Here is a 26,735-nt window from a genome sequence, read left to right on the forward strand (position 1 = left end):
GGGAAGAGGGGAACAATGTGAGTAGACAGATAGGTTAATGTGCTTGGCATTATTAATTAGTTCATTGGCTCTGTTTATTAAAACATGCCGAAAATCAAATATATACACAGTTATTTAAAGTGCCATATTATGTATATGAAAAAATAAGCCTGGAATATCTATTTGCACATTTGTTTTTTGAGGCAAACAGGCCAATGAGTGAACATGAAAACACAGAGATTTACTGTGAATTGAGCACAATACCCACAACATTTTAGTCCTGTTTTCTAATCTCCAAATCCGTATAACATATTTTCTGGTCTTAAACTTCGTTTTATGGTTAAAGGAATTCAACAAGCAAAATGTTTGCCACAAGATTGGTATTCAAAAAACAGTTACCCTCTTTCTTTCCTCTTTCTTTCTGCCCCTTTCGAAATGGAAAGGTGGTTCTGATCTTTTATTATTTTTATTGTAGCTAAATCTTGAAGTAACAGAAATAATTCACAATTCACTTTTTCAGTAAATTATCCCCATTTAATAAAAAATTTCAGAACACTTTGAGGAATGAGCTTATAAGGTGATTGACGGAAGTGTTCAAGAGGACATGTCCTCTGAATAGGTGCTCATTTCTCGCCAGGAATATGTGCAGGAATCTTCTCAGTGCGGCATCTGCATTTTCAAATACGGCATACATCGCATTTTTAAAAAAATGATCAACTATTTTCAGGGTGGAAGTTATTTCATAAGGTGACTTCTTCAAAGTCTACTGGCTATGAACTATTTTGGGACTAAAATACTGAGCAATAACTCACAGATCTCAATTTCATCACTGATTCTCAAGGTGACATTAAGCAAGACTTGGTTCCTTCACATCTTGTCCTTTTACCTGAAATATAAGAGCACAAATTACCTACCATCCAGTCATCTAGCAAGGGAAATATCAATGTTGTATCGAACCCCAGCTTAATTGTTGAGAGAAGTTCCTTCTGTGACATCTACCCAAGTCTCTCGTGCATATGTAGTTTCAAAAAGCAAAATAAATGTTTGGTGCATTAAAGTGTCTAATTAAATAATCATGATTTGAAAGCAAAACCCACTCTTTTTGATGTTTCAGGTGGAAGAATAGTGAAGGATTGAGCATCGAATTTTACCATGGGGAGTCTCTGATTAAATTTTACTTTTCCCACTTCCGAAGATTGATTTTTGAAAAACTTAGAGAAAAAAAGATGTGCAAAGTTAGTTCTAAATATGAAAATACAGAGAAAGATAAAAGTGGTGAAGTGATATTTAAGGTACATGTGGCGGACCATGCCTTGTTTATTGGAGTGCATATGAGGATATTTTTGAATTTAAAATAAAGTGTGCATTTACAGTATTTATATATTTGTTTTCTGATTCTTTTTACTTTTTGCTTTGCTTTTACTTTGTATCATACAAAATATATTGTTGTGGCATAAATTAAAAACAAGTAAACGAATATGTAATAAAATGCTTTAAGATACATCATCTGGACTTAAGAGTTAAACACTATAAATAAAAATTTGGAGCAGAGAAATAAATCTACACATACACAGTCAGTTGATCTTGACAAATGTTCCAAGAACACACAATGGGAAAAGGAGAGTCTTTTCAATGAATGGTTCTGGGAAAAATGAATAGCCACATTTTGAAAATAAATGTTGGATCCTTAGCATACATACGACTTGAAATGGTAAAACTCTTGGAATTTTGCGCAAAGGAAAAGCTTCCCGATATTGGTCCTGATGATGATTTCTTGCCTATGACTTCAAAAGCACAGACATTGAAAACATAAATTAGCAAATGAAACTGAATCTATCCACAGGCTTCTCCACAGGAAGGGCGAGAGTCACAGAACCAGGAAACAAGCTGCAAAACAGAAGTTGATATTTACAAGCTATATATCTGAAAAGAAGTTAATATTCTGTGTAAGAAATTCATCGAATTCAATAGAAAAAAAGCTTAAAAGCACAAATGACCTGATTTAAAAATGGGCAAAGAAATTGAATAGACATTTTGCCAAAACAAATACACAATGGATACATGAAAAAGGGGTTCAGTATCATCAACCAAGAAAACAAATTAAAAGACAATGAGATATCACCTCCCACCTGTGAGATGGCAATTATTAATAAAAGACAGTGGGTGTTGGCAAGTTTATGAAAAACTGGAATAATTATACATTGTGTTCTGAGTACTAAATGGTACAGCTGCTATGCAAGATAGCATGGCATTTTCTTGAAAAATTAAAAATAGAAATAGAATTATCATATAATCCAGAAATTCATTTCCTAAATGTGTGTGTTTGTGATTTGAAATCAGAATCTCAAAAATATTAGAACTCTTATGTTCATTGTAGCATTATCATAGCCCTCATTTACAAAAAGCAAGATACACATATACAGCTCAAAGGTTAGTCTCTGGGCAGATAAATGGATAAAGAAAATGTGGTGCATACCTGCAGTGGAATATTATTCTGCCTTACAACATGAGATCTTATCATGTGCTACACAACATCAATGAACCTGTACCATACTGTAGTGAATGTAATAACCCATTTCAAAAACATGGATACTGTCGATACTGTATGAGGTTTCTGAAATAGTCAAACACACAGAAGTAGAGAATAAAATGGTGGTTTCAAGGGACTGGGAGGAAGTAGGAAAGAAGAGCTTTTAAAGTTAGTATAAGTTTTTATTTGTGCAAGATAAATTCTATAGATCTGCCTCATAACATTTTAACTGTTCTTAAACCAAGAAAGGGCAGGGGGAGGCACAGAAAACTTTTAGAGGTGATAGATATTTTATAAGCTTAATGGGGTGATATATCATGGGTGTATGTATGTATATGCAGGTGGTCAAATTCATCAAATTGGATACATTAAGCTTGTGAAGCTTTTTTATTTTTTAATCTTGTTTATTTATTTAGTTTTTGTAGATCAAGTATACCTCAATAAGTTGTTCAAAAAAAAATAAAATAAAATAAAATAAAGGAAAGCAACATGTAGCTCCGTGCCCTGGGCAGGTGAAAGTTATCACACCTACAGGACATAAATGAGCTCTCTTCACCCTGAGATTTCTGAGATAACTAAGTTTTCAGGAAATCTTAACTTTTTTTCCATACTGGAGATTAAACACTGGGTCTCCCCATCCCCACCCCTGAGCTACAACCCCATCCTTTTTTTTTTTTTTTTCTTGAAACAGTGTCTTTCAAAATTACCCAGGATGACCTGGAATTTATATTCCACCTGGTGTAGCCTCTGGAGTCACTGAGACTGTAGGCATGTACCACAATGCCCAGCTAGGAAACCTTAATCAGAGTTGCAAATTAATGCCACACTTAGGTGAAACTGGTTGCATTTACTCAGAGACAAAGCTATCTCCACAAAACTAACATTTTAGTCTTTTTTTTTTTTCTTACAATGTTCATTTACATTACATTTTACTCATCTATCTGCAGCTTCTGAATGGTTAGGCTTCTCAGTCCTAAATGGATAATTCACAGTCTACCTGCAACAGCCATTTTACAAAGTATGAACTAGAAACTCCAAAGTAGAGTTTGCTTTTCATACGGAACTGGTCACTGTAACAAAGCCTGGATATTCCAAGGTGGAGAGATTTAAGGACACTTCACTGGCAATATGAGTTTCTGGCTGACTCAGGGGTTCTCCATTCCCCTCTCCCCCCGTACCCTCCCCTCTGCCCAGGGAGTTAAACTCCTGACTGCATTGTTGGTAGATATGCAGCAGACTGATGAAATCTTAGGGAAAGGTGTCCTTTCCCAGGAAATTTAGCATGTTTTGGCTCCTGTAGGATACATCACTCATAATTTAAAAGTAATACATTTTACTTAGATACCTCTTATTAGGTATCTTTGAACAGTCTTAAGCTGGTTAAGGAAATATTGAATTTTTTGATCTGCAAAACACAGGAAATAGGAAGGACAGGAAGATGAAATAAACAACAGTATTCTTAAGTTTGTTTGTATATTGTGCCTCAATACTTGCTTTGGGCTTTGTTCATGATGATCAGACCCATGTGTGCTTCCCAAAGGGAAGGCAATGTAGTAAAATGCACCTACAATTAATCACAGAGTAGAACTTCGCAGAGAAAGACACAGGCAAGTGGGTCTTTCTTTGTTTTCTGTTGCTTTAGAAAATGCAGGATATTTTTAGCTAAAATATTCTGATTTCCTCTGACAGGTGAATACACATCCAAAAATATTGGTTGTATAAAAACCTGTGGGTGGACCAGGTTGCAGTAGCCTGGTTTGTTTGGGGATTTAAGCTAATGTTTAGGCACACTGTGGAGTCACATTCTAACTATGAACCTTGCTTTCCTTATCATAATATTGTTCCTGGTCTCCTGTTCTGTTGTGGTAGAAAATAAAAGCCTTTTTTTTTTTTTTTTTTTTTTTCCTGGAAAACAATTGGAGACTATTAGGTTGATATAGAAAAATAGCTGTTAGTATTTATTGATTCTTATTTCAGGACAGAGATGTTGCTATGCTCCTATATGAAGGGCCCTGTATCTGCTGTTCCAACTGCCTAGAATATTCATTTGTCCCAAACCCTCTTTCTTCAATCCTTCAGTTCTCTTTAAATATGACTTTTCTTTTAAGGTTTCCCTGTGTACCTTGTCTGATATTTAATATTCTTTGAGAGAAAGCTTTACATGCCTTTGACTATTTTTTTCTTATTATTTATCCCTTCCCTACACTCCTATTATATATTTTATTTAATTATTACACATTACTCAAGAAGTGTGTACAGCTCCCTTCCCAAGAAAGAAGGCTTAGTCTTCCTCTGAGAGGTGATAGGATGGTGTGGTGGAAGGTCATCTGGATGATCTAGGCAAGGGTTGCAGCTGGAAAGCAAAGCCCGAACCCACTACCTGGCTGAAGCTAGTGGGTAGAAACTCCGGGAGAGAAATTCCAGGTCTCAGCAGAATGGAGAAAATTTAAATGTGACTTCTGTGGAAAGAGGAAGTTCCTGGAAAATGGAGACCTTAACCAAGAAATATGATCAGACTGCAGGGTTATCGCAATGATGATGTATTTCTGGAAGAAATACAGGATTAAATGTTTTTCAGGGACTTCACATGATCACTAGATTTTTAGTAAAGCCTGACTGTCAATGACACCAATCACCAAGCTTCTATGGACAAAGAAATGCTGAGAATTCTAATAAAAATTACAATGATCACACTGTGCACTTTTGAATAGATAAATCATAGCTCCAAAAGGAAGACAGCATGGGGTGGCAATGACCTTCACAGAGCAGCTAGATACTGTGTGAGCTAGATACTCCATCTCTATTTTTCTGCACATCACCATTTCAAATGAGGAAACGAAGATGGCTAGAAGCCTCATGTGAACACAGCGAGAAAGCTGCAGACCTCAGACCTGAGATGGGACTTCCAGACTAATTTGTATTATATTATATTATATTATATTATATTATATTATATTATATTATATTATATTATATTATATCTAGACTGTTTTTTAAAATAGGCAATACATACAAAAATAAAAACAAGCATAAATTAATAGAAAAGTGCCTAAGATGTTTTTTGTGGCTCAAATGAAGAAATCTGAAAGTTGAATTAGCTTTGTTCACCCTAGAACAAAGAGCAATTTCATGGGGAAGATCAGTGGAATAGAGTAAGGAGAAGAGAAGCAAGGAGGAGAAGGGGAAAAAGGAGAAATTGCCAAATGAAATTGATCAAATTTCATGTATCTATCACAGTGAATTCCACCTTCATGTTTATCTCTAAATCACCAATTAAAAACAATAAATAGTACAAATAAGGAAAAAAATGCACTGGCTTATGTTATAATTTAAATAATTAAACATTTTTAGTATGTGCATAAAAAAACCAATAAATAAATAGAAAGAAGACCAGTAGAGTATAGCAAGAGGGAGAGGGAGAGAGAGAGAAGGGGAGAGAAAAAGGAAATATTAGTGACTGAAATGGAGCAAATTATATTCTATGCATGCATGAGTATGTCAAAATGAACCCCAGTATTATGTATAATTATAATACACTCATTAAAAATATTTAAAAAGAAAGTCACTTGTGACAATGAGTTCCAAACTTGAGTTAAGCAGAATTAAAACAAACTTGCCCAGTTGAACTTGGATTGGCCATCTTCTCCACCTAAGAAAATCTGAAGAATAATAGTTAAATTTTTCAGACTGAAACATCACAGTGAGCTCATCACCTAGTATATTTAAGCATGAAGGGTAATTTCACTGAATCATGAATTCACATATGTATTACTCACGACAGGTTTTAATATATCACCATGTTTTATAAAGTTATATTTTTATCTTTTGAATTATTTCCTGATGATAAAAATAATCATGTCCTTTATGATCTCTGGAAATTGGGGGAAAAATTTATAAGTTTCCTACTACAAAGATCCTTTCTCTCCAGTGATAAATCGTGTGTATCTGGCAAGTTGGCACAAATTTATTGGTCAGCTAACATAACAATAGCAGCTAATAGTACTTATTCTTTGACTACAATTTGCATGTGTAACTCATTTCATCCTCAGTACAAATGCAAGGAGCTACTTTATTTCCATTTATTAACAGTGAGAACTGAGGCAGAGATTTTAAATAACATGTTCAAGTGTGCACAACTTCTGTGCAAACTAAGCACTGAACTAGAATTTTGGGGAATAAAAAAATTATATGAGAGATGCATCATTTGTCCTTAAACAAAAAATTCTAAAATTCCCAACTATTGGATGGATAAATAAATATATGAATAAGTAGATTAATCAACTGAGTAGTTAATGAAAGAGCTAAGTGACAACGTGTATTATATAATTAAATGCAATCTTTGCAGTTGCTGAGTCTAAATCCTTTGAAATCAACAGAGAAAAAAATAGAGAGTATTTTGGTATTTGAGTGAAATGAAGTAATTTTGAGCTTTAGAAAAGAGAAAGCAATCCAATAAATTCAACATATATTGTATTCACATAATGCTGGAGTGACATTGGAATAGATCTTTGGGTTATAGAAACAAATGTGATATATTTGCTATCCTCAACATCTTTCTAGTAGGAGACAAAGATTTGTAAACAAATAATTGCAAGATGGTTTGGTTTAGGCAATAACTTAATGCAGATGAGATGTACAAGTATTATAGAAGAGAAAGAACAAGTGTTTTTCTAAATGTAGATAGAAAATTCATATGGATAACATTTGTAATTAAATTTAAATTGCTATTCAGGGCAAAGAACCCTTGTGCCTGTGTCTGCATGCTTTAAATTTGTTTGAACTCTTTTACTAAACTTCAGTGAATATTGCCACTGAATCTGTATATTGCACCCTGCAAATAGGAAATGGACCTTAGCTCAGTTTTCTGTGTTTATAAAGTTAAACGATGTTGATATAATTAGACTAAATTAGTGCTCTAGGATTATTTCTTTAACTAGAAAAATATGCAGATGCCAAATTTTCACATGGATGTTATCAACGAAAACTGCTGATCTCTTTTCATGACATTTCTAAACTGCATCAACACAATCTCTGTTCTAAAATAGGAACTTTTGTAACTCCCTGCATTCCCCCTTTGTAGATCTTTTCATATACATTTGAATATTATTTGTCTTTTAAGAGGGTGGGAGATTGAGGTTTAACTTTAAAGTTGAGCTGTGTTTGAGGGGCCCAGAACAAATGTCAAGTAAGAGCACAATTGCTTGCCTAATGACTCAACATCTGTGCCCAGCAATGCATGCTGTGATGGATGGAAGTGATAAACAATGCAGATTTCAGACCATGTTAGCACAACAAAAAGCCTTTGGACATAAATCCAAGGGTTTCTATAAGTCATCAAAAATTGATATGAAGTTTGATGAAACGGGGATTCCAAAGGTCCTTGAATTAAAATTTAAAATTCCAAATATTTCTAGAAAATACAACTGCCAGGGAGAAGGCCAGAATGACATAAAAAAGGAATATCCCTGAGACCCTAGCATGTCAAGTGTTGTTCCAGGGTCATTTTCAATTATTAAACCAATTTGTTTTTTCTTTCAATCCATAATGCTCATTTGGAAATCAGTTATGTACCATTTAGAAGAGGTGAAATTGGAGTGTGAGAATCACATTTTTTTAAGGTTACTACCAAACTTCAGACAAAACTTTTCTCAATATAGGTATGATGTAGACCCTGCTCTCAAGAGAAATGAGAAATTGGAAACAACTTTACTTTATATTCATGGGGAAACTGTACACTGTATTCTCTCTAAGTGGGACAGGCTTTTTGTCTTATTTTAGCACAATGGAAGTATGTGAGTGAACCATTTCTAAGTGAAGCCAGAGAAATAGTAATCATTTATTGTTGAATTAATTCATTAAATGGATCTTTATCTCCCCAGACACAGAGTCTCTCCTTTCATGCCAAACAACTCATAAGTAAGTCCAATGCCACAATAGTTAAATGCAAGTCTACCTTGCAAGATGACTGAACAACTCAGAATTTTATTTCCAAGTGAAAGGATATGCCATGCTTTGGACTATGTATAATTTTAGAATATGGCTCCTTAAATCTTATTTCTTCTGAGGGACCTGGAATTAGCACATAGTCAACTCCTCTCATTTTGGAAAGAGTTTCCTTTGACAATCTAGCTGATGACCATCCTTAATTTACTTAATTTTGCTCCCTTGAACACTGTCTTCCCTAAAGTAGGGGTTCAGAACACCTGCTTTTCAAAGTGATACGTAACTCATTGATTGTCTCACGGTTCCTTTGCATCAATTCCTTCTGTTTATGCTCGATATAATTCAAAGACATGACAAATCACAAATCAGCATGAAAAATGTGCCCAGTGTCTAAAACAGAACATCCCTAAAGACCCCTGAAAGACTTATGGAGGAATGATAGTATACAGACAAAAAGAGTGCAACCAGGGCTTTGCTCATGATCCTTTAAATCCTTTAAATCCTGCTGAATGTGAGCTGTGTGTTCATGGCTTAGACCTTGGCAAAGCTATGGGACCCCATCTTGGAATATTACACAGGCAATGTACTGTGTGGTCTCCCCCCTTCTCTTCATCTCTCTACATTGCAAATTGTCCTTTGGGTGAATGTAAATAATTGTATTTACTTATTCATCAAAAAGAACAAGAAAAGAAAATCAATGTTTCTCTTGTCTAGTGTTTTAAGCAAAAAATGCACTAAATTATACTTTTATGAAATACATGAGGAGTTCTAGACTGACCCAAATTTTCTTATGTTTATTTTTTCCCAGAAATTCAGATCTCTGCCCTTACAGTGGAAAGTCAATCTATTGGATCTAATGGAATCATTAAAGGACAATTTGTCTGATGTGCCTGAACTTTACAAACTATCGGAAAACAATAATATTCATGATCAAACTCTACATCCATTTTTTAATGTTTAACAATAATTCAGAGGCCAAAGGCTCTCCTGACTTTAGTTGGTGTTCTTTCAAGTCAATACCTTGAGGCCCTTGCTGTACCAGCAGTAAATTGAAATCATCAATCAAATGCAGAATCAGAAAGACTCATTGCTAATAAAGGCATTTTGAAGACTAATGAATATTCATCCAGCTCTATGCCTATTTCAGTTTCTAATATTCTGTGTTTCAATTCCACTCAATGTCTTTATTGTATCTCTAGAAGGAGTCGATGAAAATAAAGTTATGCATACTAATTAAAAACAGAACAGCAAACACTTGACTTGATTATCTAGGTCTACAGGATATTTGCATATGGAATATTTTTGATGGACATGATATAGATACACTATTTAAGCACTTTTCTTTAAATATTTGTGATTTTTCAGGAACGCATTAATTAATATTAAAACTCATTAGGAGGGAGTCACAAAGTCTGGATATAAGCACTGATTTTTTAAGAGCCACAGGCTTTTGATAAAGAGAATTAACGTCTTTGAATGTCACATTCCCTTTTTTTAATCCACCTTCCACCCATATCAGGTCTTTTTGGAACAATTAAGAATGTCCCCAGAAACAAGGTCAGTTCAGTTCTTGAAACACTGGGAACTCACTCCCAAATAAGCTTAAGTAGAAACCATCAAATATAAAATGTGATTCCCATGGGCCTTGCTTTCTTTCCATTCTCTCCCTATGACTAAGGAAGGGCTGTCCTCTGCATTACTTTCCTATCGTTGCATGACCATTACCACACAATTCAAGGGCTTGAATCAGTAACACAAATACTTCGTATCTCACGACATGGCCAGAAGTTAAGACTTCTAACCTGGGATCTTTGTTTCAGCTTCTCACTAGTCTGCCAGTAAAGATGCTGGCCACGGCTGTGTTCTCTTAGCCACTTCAAAGGCTGTTGGTCAGGGACCTTGAGTAGCAAGTAGAGACTGAATTCTGCTCCTTGCATGTGGCCCCTGTGATAAGCCCTTCACCTCATGGCAGTTTACTTTCTCAAAGTCAACGATAATCTCTTCAAAGTGTATTTGGTGCCTCATTTAAGAACTTTGATATGCTCAAAATAACTTCTCTTTTGATGAAACCAACTGATCACAGAAAAGATAGTTTCGTCATTTCCTTTGTGTTTCCTATGTGTTTAATTTTTCTGTCACATTTCATTATATAGTATTGCTAATATAATATTGAATAAAATAATAATGGATTGTGAATTTTTGTTCATTTGCTTTTGAGTTTAGTAAAAACTACAATTCTTCTAAGTATCAACTTTTAGTACATTTCCCTTATAATTAAAAAAAAAATTATCTTCATTGAGTTCAGAAATTGTCTTTTTATGTTCACATTATTGTGTGATTATTGAAATTGCCTTTAAGTATTGATTAAGAATGGTATTTGCACCTATGAGATTTCTCCTTTAATATCTTAATGTGACATAATTAATTCATTTCCTATTTTGAACTATGTATATACTCCTAGAATAAATTTACTTCATTTCTTATGTATTTACCAATATTCACAGTTTTCCCTACATGTGAATGGGTTTTACCCATGATTTTATTTTCTTGAATTATCCCTTCTGGTTTTGATATCAAAAATGAGTTGGAAACTTAATCAAGGAAGTAAATAATCTCTACAATAAAAAATATAAAACACTGATTAAATAAATTGGAGAAGACACAAAAACTGGAGCGACTACCTCCTTAGGTCACGTATTGGGAAAATTAACTTTGTTAAATTGTTCATTCTACACAAAATGATTGGCAGATTTAATGTAAGCTCTATAAATGGAACCAAAAAAGACCATAAATCAAGAAAGTAATACTTAGAAAAAACATAAATCTGGAGGGATTGAAATACCTGACCTCAAGACATCCTGCAGGACTTTAGCAACCAAAACAGCATGGGAGTGACATTAGAATCTGACACAAAGACTGTGGAGCAGAACAGAGTGCCAAGCATTAAGTCATGCATCGTTAACCAACTGATTTTGGTGAAGGTATGGAAAACATTTTGGAGGAAGTACTGCCTGCTTAATAAATGATGTTTAATAAATGATGTTGGGAAAACTGAATATCCATATGCACAAGAATTAAATTAGATCTCTGCCTTGGAACATATAAAAATCAACTTAAATTGGATCAAATACCCAGGTGTAAGACCTGAAACTATAAAACTACTAGGTAAAAAGAGAAAATCTACAAGGGAAACATTCCATACATCAATATAGGCCATGCTTTTTCAGATAAAATTCCAAAAGTGCAGGCAAGAAAAACAAGAGTAGATAAAGACATTTATATTAAACTGCATAGCAAAGGAAAGAGTCAAAAGAGTGAAGTTACAGGCTTCAAGATGAAATAAAATATTGACAAACCATTCATCTGACAAGGAATTAATATCTACAATATATAAAGAAGACAAAAATTCAATGACAAAACAACCTGGTCAAAATGAGAAATGATCTGAATACATAATTCTCAAAAGAAAATAAACAAACACTCAGTGAGTGAAAAAGAATGTTTCCCATCACTAATCATCAGGGAAAGTCACATCAAAACCACAGTGGGATACCATCTTACCCTAATCAGAATGGCTATCCAGAAAGAAAAACAAATAAATGTTTTCCAGGATATGGAACCAAAGGAACACTTACATATTGGTGGTGTGTATGTAAATTGTACAGCCAGTCCAACATGGTGGTCACCCATAAATTTCAAAATAAAACTACCATATAATACAGCTATCTCACTACTATTGTGCCTTTTTCCAAAGAAATGGAACCTACTTACCAAAGATACCTGCACTCCTATGGTTATTGCAACACTGTTCCCAATTGATCAGCTATGGAAACAGCTGAGGTTCCCAAAGGATAAATGACCAAGTAAAATATGGTATGTCTACAAATAGGATATTAATAAGCCATAAAAAGAATTAAATTCTGGCATATGCAGGACCTAGATTGAACTGGTGTGCATTGCATTAAGTGAAATAAGCTGGGACCAGAAAGACAAACACCACATGTAGAAGCTAAAAACTTTGTCCCAAAGAAGAGAATGAAAAGGATGATTAGATGCTAGAAATGGTAGGGGAATAGAGGGAGGTCCAGTAATGGGTATGAAAATATGGTTATATAAAGGAATATATTCTAGTGTGTATAGGTCAGTAGCATGAGCAAACATTACAATAAGGTAATATATATTTTAAGAAAAGCTACTCTGGTTTGACCTTTACACATTGCATGGTATATCAAATTGCCATACTGCACCCCATAAGTATGTAAAATTATTATATGTTAATTAAAAATTAAAGTGAATGAACTGGAAATTTTCTTCTGTCTCCCTTTTAAAACTTAATATTGTCATGATAAAAATTGCCTTATTCTGGAAGTTTGATAAAAATATAAGGGCCTGGTAGCATTTTATATATATATTTTTTTACTTATTTATTTCTTCAAGGCATATACATCTTCTAAAATCATTTTGTGGTTTTGTTGGCCTTGCATTTTACTTAATCAACATATAGAGATTTATAATTAAAATATAATTTAAAACATATTAATGAGAATATTCACAGTTATTTGTGTTCCTCAAATTATTTTAATCTTTTTTTGTTTTATTTGTTTAGTCATCACAAAAAGTTATCTATTTTAATGATTTATTTAAAGGTTCTGTTTTGTGTTTTTTAACTCTCCCTGCTGTTTCATTTTTAATTTAATTAATGTTTATTCTCTTAACTTAAATTTTTCTTCTTTTTAAAGTTTATTTAATATTTATTTTCTTCCTTCTATGTTTATAAAACTAATGTGTGAGCTCTCCCTTCTCCCTTCTTCCTATCATCATCCTTCTTTTTTCCTCCTCCTACTATTCCTTCTCCCCCTTCTTCTCCTCATCTTCCTCTTCCTCCTCCTCCTCCTCCTTTTGTTTTAGTGAAATTAAGAACATACTTGTGTTCTTTTATATTACTTTAACTGCATATTACATTTCTGATATGTAGTGATTTCAGTTGTAATCCTGATAAACATTTTTTTAAATTTCTATTCTCATATTCTTCTAATTTAGTATATATTTAAATAACATATTTAGGTATTTTCAGGTTTCAGTTGAATTTTGCCGAGAAGGCATGATCTATAGGATTATTATTTTTAGAAAATAAATGAACCTTAATTTATAAGGTAGTTTGTGATTCAAATTTATAAATATTCCAGAAATAATCTTTTGCTTTATGAAAACTAAGTTTCCCCCTCTCCTCTCTCTCTTTCTCCCTATCTCCCTATCAACCTTATCTCCAGCCCTGGGATTTTACTATCCAAATTTTGTGTTCTTACTCTTGCTTTGTGATCAACATAAGCATTTCTCCTAGAGTCGTATTTAGAAATTGTGATCAGGACCGTATCATAATGATTATTGAAAATATTTCTTTGTATTTGGCATGGCCTCCCAAAGAAAACACTCCCTAGGGCCCATGGTTTCTACAGTGGGAAAAGAGAACACACCCAACCTCCTAGCATTCTGAGATTATGGAGCATCAAGTGAGTAATGGGATCACGAGGTGACCTGGGACCTGTTGGACACTAATAAGGAGGACGTGGTGTCTCCTATGACCACTGCACAAAGCTTGGTGCCAGCTCTGCATATCTTCCAGCAGTAGATTCCAATAAGAGATGCCAGCCAATGAGCACAGCCAAGCTTCTGCTACTGGGAATAGTGTGAAAATCCACATGACTTGAATTCCTATGCAGTCATGTGCTCGCATCTGCCTCTGACACCACCCAAATGTCTTGTGGTCAGAGAGATGCTCACTAAAGTGCAAGTTACCAAAGAAAAGGGGCTAGTTCTGCCACCTCTGGGAGTTTACTCCGCACAAAGTACTGTTTAAAATTCATCTCAAAACTCTAGTGACAGTGAGGAAACTACTAAAGTGCATTTCAGTGAAAAGTGGGAGCTAGTTCTGCCATATTCAGAAGTTTAAGCAGTGCCTCCAAGTCCCTTCCACATAAGGCAGGGGCCAAACCTTAAGTATGAATTTCTACTGAGCATAGCAGCTGGTCTGAGTCTTTTCAAGCAGCAACTCTGACTATCCTCTGAGACTGGTCCGTAATGCTGTCCAACTACAAGTTGCAAACAATGGTACCACCTTGCCAGATAATACAGCCTGTGGCTTGCCCAATCACAGGGACTCTAGGGCCCAGCAAGCTTCTCCACCTGATGGAAAAAGTCCACAGAATTGTCTCACCTCACCGTGAAATCCAGTCAGCAGACCCTTCCAGGAACAGAGGCTAAACTGAGGAGTGAAGAGCTATTCCTACCAAATAATGTCTGTAAAAGGTGGAATAGGTGCCTGTCTTCTCTAATGTGCAGGCCCCCATGCAAGAACACAAGGATAACAAGGGATCAGGAAATAGGGATACCTCCAAGAAAAACTAATTAGGCTCCATTATCTGACCCCAAAGAAATAGAGATCTTTGAAATGACAAGGAATTCTGAATAATCCTCATAAACAAGTTAAGTAAACTATGTTAATGTGTGAATGGAAATTTAAATGAAACCTATAAATAATGAGTTTTTAAATAAATAGAAATAAAACATAGAAATCCTAGAGATTAAAAGTACAATGAGTGGAAAATGCCATAGAAAATGTCTACAGCAGACTGAACCTAGCTGACGAAATAATCTCTGAGCATGAAAACAGAACTGTTGTGGTTATCCAGTCAGAGATAAGAAAAAAAAAGAAGAAGAGCAAAGAAAAAAATTTTTTTTTTAAAATCCATGGAAATTATGGGACATACTAAGGGTCCTATTATTTCATGTAACAAGTTTTTCAGAAGGAAAAGAAATAAAAGGGGACAGAAAACACATTCAGAAAGATAGGGTTAAAAACTCAAATCTGCCAAAAGTTTTCAAAACCCAGATCCTAAAAACACAGAAACTTTCTACTCAAATTAATTCAAAGAGGAGTTCATCCAGCCACATTATAGTCAAAATAAACAAAAAGTTTTTAAATAATGAGCGAGAAGAAACTTTTCACATATAAGGGAGATGTAGTAGGACTATGGGCAGATTTCCCAAAGGAAACCTGGCCGACAGAGAGTGGAATGATAGGCTCAGTGTGCCTAGGGGTGGGGGACTCACCAAAATTACTTTGCCCAAAAGCTGTAATCAACATAAGAAAAGAAAGTATAAATGGAAAAGATACACAGCCCATCATGTCAGAAAATGATCAAATTACAAAGGAAGATGGCCACAGAAGAAAACGAAACAAATCAACCATACAGATACACAAATATATCTATATATATACACACAAAATGGCAGTAATAAGCCCTTACATATCAATAATTACTTTGAATGCAAATTGATTTGATTTTCCAACAAAAAGTCATAGACTGGTTAAATAGAAAAAAGGTAAAGAAAGAAGGAGAATGTGGAAAAGGAGAGGAAGAAGGAAGGAGGAGGAGGAGGAATAGTGGTGGAGAAGGAGGAGGAGGAGGAGGAGACAATGCTGCCTAGCACAGACTCACCTGACTTTTAAGAACACATGTAGACTGAAAGTTAATGAACGGAAAACAATAGTCCATAAAAATTGAAGCAAAAGACAGCAGGGATAGCCATAGTTGCATGAAATAAAATAGACTTTAGGTCAAATGCCATAAAATGATCAATATATGAATTCATCAGAAAGACCTAACAATTATTAATACATATACATGCAACATTGGTGAACCTAAAAATATAAAGGAAATATTAAGGGATATTAAGGTGACGGCAAGTAAGTTTGCAATACAAGGACAGAAGGGGACTGCAATACCCCAATTTCCACAGTGGACAAAACTCCAGACATAAAATTATTGAGGAAACATTGTACTTGATTTATATTTGCACCTTTCTCTCAAGTGCACACAGAAAACCCTCCAGAACAGATCATATGTCAGGTTACAAAATGAGTCTAAACACGTTTAAGAGGACTTAAGTCATATTAACTATCTTTGCTCACCACAACAGTAGGGAAATAGAAATCTATTACGGAGATATCATAGAAAATCGACAAATATTTGGAAAATAGCAAGCTCCTGAATAAACAACTGGTCAAGGAAGAAATACAAAAAATGATAGCAAGCAATGGTTCCAAATAAATGATAGTGGAATACAAGTAAATCCAAAGATACTCTTTGGTCATAGATTGAAAAAACATGGTAAAATGTACATACTACCCACAGTGAGGCAGACAGTCCATGCAGTTCCTGCCAAAATTGCAATGTCATTTTTCTCAGATATTGAGAGAAGTATCATGAAATCTACATGGAACAAAGTAAAAAACACAAATAGCCAAGGCAATCTTGAGCAAAAAAGACAAAGCTCGACACATCCCACTGCCTGATTTCAAGCTATATTACGAAGTTATAGTAATTTAAGAAGAATGATAATGGTTAATAAAAACATTGACAGGAGTAAATGGAGCAGACTAGACAGCCACTAAACAAACCCGTGCCTTTACAGTCTGCCAATTTCCACCAGAGGGGCCAAGAACATATAATGGGAAAATAAGAGTCTATCAATAAAAACTGGATAGCCACATGCCAAAGAATGAAATTGGGCCCTTGTCTAAAACTTTTTATAAAAATCAACTCAAACCATATTAAAAACATAAACATAAGGCCAGAAACTACAACAATTCTTTAAAAATACATAGAGAAATTTATTAAACATTGGTTAATAATTTTGGGGGGAATTGACTCTAAAAACAGGACACAAAAGCAAAAATAGACAAACATGATTAAAACATCCCAGAACATTTCTGCACAGTACAGGAAACAACAGGGTAAAAAGACAACTTAGAGAATGATGGCAAATACTGGCAAGTCATATATCTGATAAGGGTTAATATCCATAATATGTAAGGAACTCAAACAACTCAGTAGCTAGGGAAATAATTAATCTATGGGTAGATGATAGTTCGTTGGAATAGTAATATGAAACCAATACATTCAAGCCTCTATTCCAGATCTGCAAGCGTGAATCAGTAAATTTGCAATGTTATTATAAGTTACAGCGTTATTGTAAAAAAACCATTACACAACAATTAAAAACCAAATATGATATCTTAAAAAAGTTAAAAAGGGGGGGGGGCTGGTCAGAGGACCCAAGTAGCAGGTTATCAAGAGATGACAGATGAACAGATACATGAAAAAATGTTCAATGCCACTAATTATTAGGAAAACACAAATCAAAACCACAGTGAGATGCCACTTCTCAGGATATGTTAGGCCCTAACCCTGGCCCGCTGTGAAGAGGGATGTAAATTAATGCAGTGATTTTGGAAAACAGAATGTGGGTTCCTTACAAAGCTAAACATGTCAACTTGAGACATAGCAGTTGCACTGCTGGTCATGTATCCAAAGGATCTGAGATCAATATATCAAGTGGATATCTGCACTCCCATATTTATTGTAGCATTATTCACAATAACCAAGTTACAGAATCAACCTGTACTCATGAACCAACGATGGCCACTGGATAAAGAAAATGTGGGCCTTTTCCATGCTACCCAGGGAAGGATCCATTTAGCTTTTTTCCTGATTCTCATCATAATTTAAAGGGACACTGTCACAATGTCACAATGTCCAGAGCCCTTGGCATTCTACAAATGAAGGAGGTGGATGTCCTCAAATTTCTTGTAGCAGGAACCCACGTAGGCGGCACCAACCTTGATTTCCAGATGGAACAATATATCCACAAAGGAAAAGTGATGGCACGTACGTCACAAATCCAGAGAGGGCCTGGGAGAAGCTCCTGCTGGCAGCCTGTGCCATTGTTGCCATTGAAAACTCTGGTGATGTCCCCGTCATATCCTCCAGGAATACTGGCCATCGGGCTGTGCTGCAGTTCACTGCCCCCCAGAGTCACTCCTGCTGCTGGCGCTTCACTCCTGGAAGCTTCACCAACCAGATCCAGGCAGCCTTTGGGGAGGCAGGTCTTCTGGTGGTTACTAATCCCAGGCTGACCCCAGCTGCGTACAGAAGAGTCTCATGCCAACCTGCCTACCTCTGCTCTGCGTAACACGGATTCTCTTCTGGGCCACATGAACACTGCCATTCCACACAACAAGAAGGGAGCTCAGTCTGTGGATCTGATGTGCTGGGTGCTGGCCCGAGAAGTTCTGAGCCTGTGTGGCACCATTTCCCGTGAACACCCATGGGAAGCCAGCCCTCATCTCTTTCGACAGTGATCCTGAAGAGATTGAAAAGGAAGAGCAGAATGCCGCTGAAAAAGCTGTGACCAGGGAGGAATTTCAGGGCGAATGGACTGCTCCTGAGATCACCGCTACTCCACCTGAGGTTGCAGGCTGGTCTGAAGGTGTGCAACCAGACCTATCCAGAAGTTTCCTACTGTGTGCCCAGCTGGCCACTGAAGACTGGTTGGAAGGAAGGAAGGAAGGAAGGAAGGAAGGAAGGAAGGAAGGAAGGAAGGAAGGAAGGAAGGAAGGAAGAAAATGTGGTACATGCATACAATAGAATATTATTCTGCCATAAACATGAAGGAAATTACATTTTTTACAAGGTGACTGAAACTGGAGGACAACCGGGTAAGTAAAATAGGTTCTGTACAGATACCATGCTGCTACTTACATGTAGATCCCAAGGCACCCAATCACACAGAGGATAAGAGTCGAAAGGTGGGTACTAGAGGCTGGGGAGGCGGGGGGTGGGGAGATGTTGACCAGAGGGTACAGCACTTCAGTTAGGAGGAACACATGGCAAGTGTTTAGGATAGCAGAGACGTTAGTTAGCGTGATTCAATCATTCCACATCAGACACATGTAACATGACATCACTTTACATTCTCCAAATGTGTAGAGTGAGGATTTGCCAATATTCAGTAAAAGCAAAATTAAAAAAATTAGGATCACAAAATATTTATTTGTAAATAGTGTTTATGCTTATTTAATTTCTCTAGAATAAAATTGTTATAAAGCAGAAATATCTACCATTATGTATTTTTTTTTTTTTTACTGTAAACAAATGGGATACATGTTGTTTCTCTGTTTGTACATGGCGTAAAGGCATACCATTTGTGTAATCATAAATTTACATAGAGCCATGTTGTTTGATTCATTCTGTTATCTTTTTCCCTTCCCCCCACCCCTCCCACCCCTCTTTACCCTCTATACAGTAGTTCCTTCCTCCATACTTGCCCCCCTCCCTAACCCTAACTCTAACCCTTCCCTCCCCCCCATTATGTGTCAACCTCCACTTATTAGCGATATCATTCGTCCTTTGGCTTTTTGAGATTGGCTTATCTCACTTAGCATGATATTCTCCAATTTCATCCATTTGCCTGCAAATGTCATAATTTTATCATTCTTTATGGCTGAGTAATATTCCATAGTATATATATACCACAGTTTCTTTATCCACTCATCAATTGAAGGGCATCTAGGTTGGTTCCACAGTCTGGCTATTGTGAATTGAGCAGCTATGAACATTGATGTGGCTGTATTTCTGTAGTATGCAGATTTTAAGTCCTTTGGGTATAGGCCAAGGAGTGGGATAGCTGGGTCAAATGGTGGTTCCATTCCAAGTTTTCTAAGGAATCTCCACACTGCTTTCCATAGTGGCTGCACTAATTTGCAGCCCCACCAGCAGTGTATGAGTGTACCTTTCTCCCCACATCCTCGCCAACACCTGTTGTTGCTCGTATTCTTGATAATCGCCATTCTAATTGGGGTGAGATGGAACCTTAGGGTGGTTTTGATTTGCATTTCTCTTATTACTAGAGATGTTGAACATTTTTCCATATGTTTGTTGATTGCTTGTAGATCTTCTTCTGTGAAGTGTCTATTCATTTCCTTAGCCCATTTGTTGACTGGACTGTTTGAATTCTTGGAGTAGAGTTTTTTGAGTTCTTTATAGATTCTGGAGATTAGTGCTCTATCTGAAGTATGATTGGCAAAGATATTCTCCCACTCTGTAGGCTCTTTCTTCGCATTGCTGATAGTTTCCTTTGCTGAGAGAAAGCTTTTTAGTTTGAATCTATCCCGGTTATTGATTCTTGCTTTTATTTCTTGTGCTATGGGAGTCCTGTTAAGGAAGTCTGGTCCTAGACCAACAAGATGAAGATTTGGACCTACTTTTTCTTCTATAATCTGCAGGGTCTCTGCTCTGATTCCGAGGTCCTTAATCCATTTTGAGTTTAGTTTCGTGCATGGTGAGAGATATGGGTTTAGTTTCATTCTGTTGCATATGGATTTCCAATTCTCCCAGCACCATTTGTTGAAGAGGCTATCTTTTCTCCATTGCATATTTTTGGCCCCTTTGTCTAGTATGAGAAAATTGTATTTATTTGGGTTTGTGTCCGTGTCCTCTATTCTGTACCATTGATCTACCTTTCTATTTTGGTACCAATACCATGCCGTTTTTGTTACTATTGCTTTGTAGTAGAGTTGAAGATCTGGTATTGCAATACCCCCTGTTTCACTCTTCCTGCTAAGGATTGCTTTAGCTATTCTGGGTTTCTTATTCTTCCAGATGAATTTCATAATTGCCTGCTCTATTTCTGTAAGGTACGTCATTGGGATTTTAATTGGAATTGCATTGAATTTGTATAGCACTTTAGGTAGTATGGCCATTTTGACAATATTAATTCTTCCTATCCAAGAACATGGAAGATCTTTCCATCTTCTAAGGTGTTCTTTAATTTCTTTCTTTAGTGTTGTATAGTTCTCATTGTAGAGGTCTTTCACCTCTTTTGTGAGATTGATTCCCAAGTATTTTATTTTTTTCGAGGCTATTGTGAATGGGGTAGTTTTCCTAATTTCTCTTTCTGAAGATTCATCACTTATGTATAAAAATGCGTTGGATTTATGGGCATTGATCTTGTAACCTGCTACTTTACTGAAATCACTTATGAGTTCTAAGAGTTTTCTGGTGGAATTTCCAGGTTCCTCTAAATATATAATCATGTCATCAGCGAACAGGGATAGTTTGAGTTCTTCTTTTCCAATTCGTATCCCTTTAATTTCTTTGGTTTGTCTAATTGCTCTGGCCAGAGTCTCAAGAACGATGTTGAATAGAAGTGGTGAAAGAGGGCATCCCTGCCTTGTTCCAGTTTTTAGGGGGAATGCTTTCAGTTTTTCACCATTTAGAATGATATTAGCCATGGGCTTAGCATAAATGGCCTTTACAATATTAAGGAATGTTCCCACTATCCCTATTTTTTCTAGTGTTTTGAGCATGAAGGGGTGCTGTATTTTATCAAATGCTTTTTCTGCATCTATTGAAATAATCATGTGATTCTTGACTTTAAGTCTATTAATATGGTGAATTACGTTTATTGATTTCCTGATGTTGAACCAACCTTGCATCCCTGGGATGAAACCCACTTGATCATGGTGCACTATCTTTTTAATATGTTTTTGTATGCGATTTGCTAAAATTTTGTTGAGAATTTTTGCGTCGATGTTCATTAAGGATATTGGTCTGAAATTTTCTTTCCTTGATGAGTCTCTGTCTGGTTTAGGTATCAGTGTGATATTGGCTTCATAGAATGAGTTTGGGAGGGTTCCCTCCTCTTCTATTTTATGGAATAGTTTGAGAAGTATTGGAATGAGCTCTTCCTTAAAGGTTTTGTAGAACTCGGCTGAGAACCCATCTGGTCCCGGACTTTTCTTTGTTGGTAGGCTTTTGATGACTTCTTCTATTTCAGTACTTGAAATTGGTCTATTTAAATTGTTTATGTCCTCCTCATTCAGTTTAGGCAATTCATATGTCTCTAGAAACCTGTTGATGTCTTCGAAATTTTCTATTTTGTTGGAGTATAGATTTTCAAAATAGCTTCTAATTATGTTTTGTATTTCCATCCTGTCTGTTGTGATATTTCCTTGTTCATTCCGAATTTTAGTGATTTGGGTTTTCTCTCGTCTTCTCTTTGTTAGTGTGGCTAAAGGTTTATCAATTTTGTTTATTTTTTCGAAGAACCAACTATTTATTTTGTCAATTTTTTGTATTGTTCCTTTGTTTCAATTTCATTGATTTCAGCTCTGAGTTTAACAATTTCCTGTCTTCTGCTACTTTTGGTGCTGTTCTGTTCTTCTTTTTCTAAGGCTTTGAGCTGTAGTGTTAGGTTGTTTATTTGTTGAGTTTTACTTCTTTTATTAAATGCGCTCCATGAAATAAATTTCCCTCTAAGTACTGCTTTCATAGTGTCCCAGAGGTTTTGATATGATGTTTCTTTGTTCTCATTTACCTCTAAGAATTTTTTAATTTCCTTCCTAATATCTTCTGTTATCCATTCATCATATAATAGCATATTGTTTAATCTCCAGATGTTGGAATAGTTTCTGTGTTTTACTCTTTCATTTATTTCTAACTTCAATCCATTATGATCTGATAGAATACATGCTAGTGTCTCTATCTTCTTGTATTTGCTAACATTAGCTTTGTGGCATAATATATGGTCTATTTTAGAGAAGGATCCATGTGCTGCTGAGAAGAAAGTGTATTCACTCTTGGTTGGATGGAATATTCTATAAATGTCCGTTAAGTCTAAATTATTGATTGTGTTGTTGAGATCTATGGTTTCTTTGCTCAATTTTTGTCTGGAAGATCTGTCCAGTGGTGAGAGCGGCGTGTTAAAATCACCTAGTATTATTGTGTTGTGGTCTATTTGGTTTCTGAAATTGAGAAGGATTTGTTTGACATACATAGATGAGCCACTGTTTGGGGCATAGATGTTTATGATTGTTATATCTTGCTGATTTATGCTTCCCTTAAGCAGTATGAAATGACCTTCTTTATCCCTTCTGACTAACTTTGGCTTGAAGTCCACATTATCAGAAATGAGGATGGATACTCCAGCTTTTTTGCTGAGTCCATGTGCATGGTATGTTTTTCCCCATCCTTTCACCTTTAATCTATGGGTATCTTTTTCTATGAGGTGAGTCTCTTGCAGGCAACATATTGTTGGATCTTTCTTTTTAATCCAGTCTGCCAGTCTATGTCTTTTGATTGATGAATTCAGGCCATTAACATTCAGGGTTATTATAGAGAAATGATTTGGTTTCCCGGTCATTTGGTTCATTTTTAAAATTTTGTTTATTTATTTGTTTGACACAACTTGTTTCCTCCTTTATTTGACAATTCCTTTAGGATAATTCCTCCCTTTGCTGATTCGCTTCTTTGTTTTTCATCTCTTCCTCATGGAATATTTTGTTGAGAATGTTCTGTAATGCTGGCTTTCTTTTTGTAAATTCTTTTAGCTTTTGTTTATCATGGAAGGATTTTATTTCATCGTCAAATTTGAAGGTAAGTTTTGCTGGGTATAAGATTCTTGGTTGGCATCCATTTTCTTTCAGGGCTTGAAAAATGTTGTTCCAGGCCCTTCTAGCTTTTAGGGTCTGGATTGAAAAATCTGCTGATATGCGTATTGGGTTCCCCCTGAATGTAATTTGGTTCTTTTCTCTCACAGCCTTTAAAATTCTGTCTTTATTTTGTATGTTAGGTATTTTCATTATAATGTGCCTTGGTGTGGGTCTGTTGTAATTTTGTGTATTTGGAGTCCTGTAAGCCTCTTGAACTTGATTTTCCATTTCATTCTTCAGATTTGGGAAATTTTCTGATATTATTTCATTGAATAGGTTGTTCATTCCTTTGGCTTGTTTCTCTAGGCCTTCCTCAATCCCAATAATTCTTAAATTTGGCCTTTTCATGATATCCCATAGTTCTTGTAGATTCTGTTCATGATTTCTTACCATCTTCTCTGTTTGTTCAGCTTTGTTTTCAAGGTTAAATATTTTGTCTTCAATGTCTGAGGTTCTGTCTTCCAGGTGTTCTATCCTATTGGATATGCTTTCTATGGAGTTCTTAATTTGGTTTATTGTTTCCTTCATGTGAAGGATTTCTGTTTGGTTTTTTTTCAATATCTCTAACTCTTTATTGAAATGATCTTTTGCTTCCTGTATTTGCTCTTTTAACTGTCGATTGGTGCGATCAATCAATGCTTGCATTTGCTCTTTCATCTCATCATTCAATGCTTGCATTTGCTCTTTCATCTCCTCGTTTGCTTCTCTGATCATTTTAATTATGTACATTCTGAACTCCTTTTCTGTCATTTCTTCTGCCATGCTGTCATTGGGTTTTATTGATGTAACATCTAGATTTGTTTGCAGCATTTTCTTTCCTTGTTTTCTCATGTTGTTCAGATATCACTGGACCGCTGAGATATTGCAGATTTCCTCTGTTGATTTACAATGACCCTGAAGATTTCTATATATATCCCCTCTTAGCCTTCAGTAGGCTGAAGTCTTGGAGGAGGTTGATAATGCGGTGCTCCACAAGGAAGCTGCCTCTCTAGGAGTGGTGGCCTTCAGGTGGGGTATATTCCCTGCTAGTGGGCAGAGGTGCCTCCACTTGTTGACCAATGGTCATCCAAAGGGGACCTAGGCTGTGGGCTGAGGCAAGGCCTGTTTGGGCCTGAGTCTCTGGTTTTACCGTCCTTGTGGGAAACCTCACCCAACAGGGAAGACTCACCCGGTGGGGAGGTCTCGCTGGTCAGTTTCCTCCTAGAGGTTCCCCTCAATTTACAGCTACTGCCTGGGCTGGGCTGCCTTCCTCTGCAAAGTTTCCAGGGGCCCGGCCCTACCTCCTGGGCCTGGGAGCCTCACCCTTCGCAGATGAATCTCCTTAGGCTGCCCCTCCTCAGAGAATTTGCCCATAGACCTGGAACCTTCGCTCCGCCCTAAGCCTGTCTCTGTGCGGCTCTTCCACCCAGAAGCCTCCTAGATCCTGGGACCCTGTTCTGCACCTAATCGCCTGGCTGCGTGGCCCCTCCTCTGAGCAGCCACCTGTGGCCCCGAACAATCGCTCTGAGTCCCAGAGACCCGCCACAGGCCTCTTCCTCCAGACAGCCGCCCAGTATGCCGGTGCGGTCACTAGGAGTCCAAGAAACTCACTTCGTGCCTCCTCCTCCCACCAACCACCCGTAGCCCGGGGCAATCAATCACTCCGAGTCGAAGTGACCCTGCCCGTTCCTCCTCCTTCTCCAGATAACCCCCCGGGTGTTCAGGAGCAGTCCCTCTGAGTGGCTCTGAATCCACGTGACCCGCTGCACAGGTCCTCTGGGCAACCGCCCGGAGCTCTGGTGTGGTCCCTCAAGACCAAGCGTCCCACCACGCTTCTCCTCCAGGCAGCCCCCCTGTGTTCAGGAGCTGTCACTTTAAGACCAAACAACTCACCACTCGCCCTCTCCTCTGAGCAGCCGCCTGGAGCGCTAATGCAGTCACTGCGAGTCCAAAGGACCCGCCGCGCTCCTTCTCCTCCTTCTCCTACTCCTCCGGGCAGGCCCCGGGGTTCAGAAGTGGTCAGGGTCCAAACAGCTCGCCACGCAGCCCCTTCTCTGGCAACCGCCTGTAGTTCCCGTATAGTCGCCCGAATCCAAGCGGCTGCTCCTCTTCCTCCTCGTCCTCAGGGCAGGCCCCGGGGTTCAGAAGCGTCGTTCTGATTCCAAACAGCTCGCCGCGCGGCTTCTCCTCTGGCAACCGCCTGCAGCTCTGGCGCAGTCTCTCCGAATCCAAGTGGCCACGCTCCTCTCCTCCTCCTCAGGGCAGGCCCCGGTGTCCTGAGTCCACACAGCTCTCCTCGCCACTCCTCCCCTGGGCAGCCGCCGGAGCCCCAGTGGCTGCTCCGAGTCCCAGCGCTGTGCCCAGCGGCCTCCTCTATGGCGCTCCAGCGGGGGGAGGGGCGTCTCGCCGGCAGTTCTACTTCACAAAGTTTCCTGCGTTCCGGGACCCCCGTCCCATCCGGGATGCCCCCCCAGGGGGTGAGAGTCACCCGGCTACTTTGAGTTGGTCCCAAGCGTCTCAATATCTCCTCTCTTGAATCCTGAGTTCTGGAGCAACACGTAATGCAGCCACCCTCTAGGCCGCCATCTTGAAAACCTCATTATTATGTATTTTTTTAAGATTTAAACTTAACATACTCCAGGGAGCTGTAGAGAAGAGGTAGAAGTGTGTCTTCCCTTCAGGCTCTATTGTGATTAAGAGGAACGACTGTGGAGTCAGATATTCATTCTCGTCTCCAGCTTTTTGACCTCTGAGTTTTGGGCACATGACGGTACCACTGGGCGTCTTAGTGTTTTAATCTCCAAATGGGAAGAACTTCACGCATTTACTATGAAAATTAGCTCATTTATGTGCAACGCTTAGTGTACTCCAGGCCCACACTCACTGCTGTTTAAATTGCAGCTGTCATTGTTATTTCATTAATTATTATAACCAAGAGAAAAATGTCAGCAACTTAATAGCATCTCGCTT

Source organism: Sciurus vulgaris, assembly GCF_902686455.1.
Source record: "Sciurus vulgaris genome assembly, chromosome: 9".
NCBI classification, from domain to species: Eukaryota; Metazoa; Chordata; class Mammalia; order Rodentia; family Sciuridae; genus Sciurus; species Sciurus vulgaris.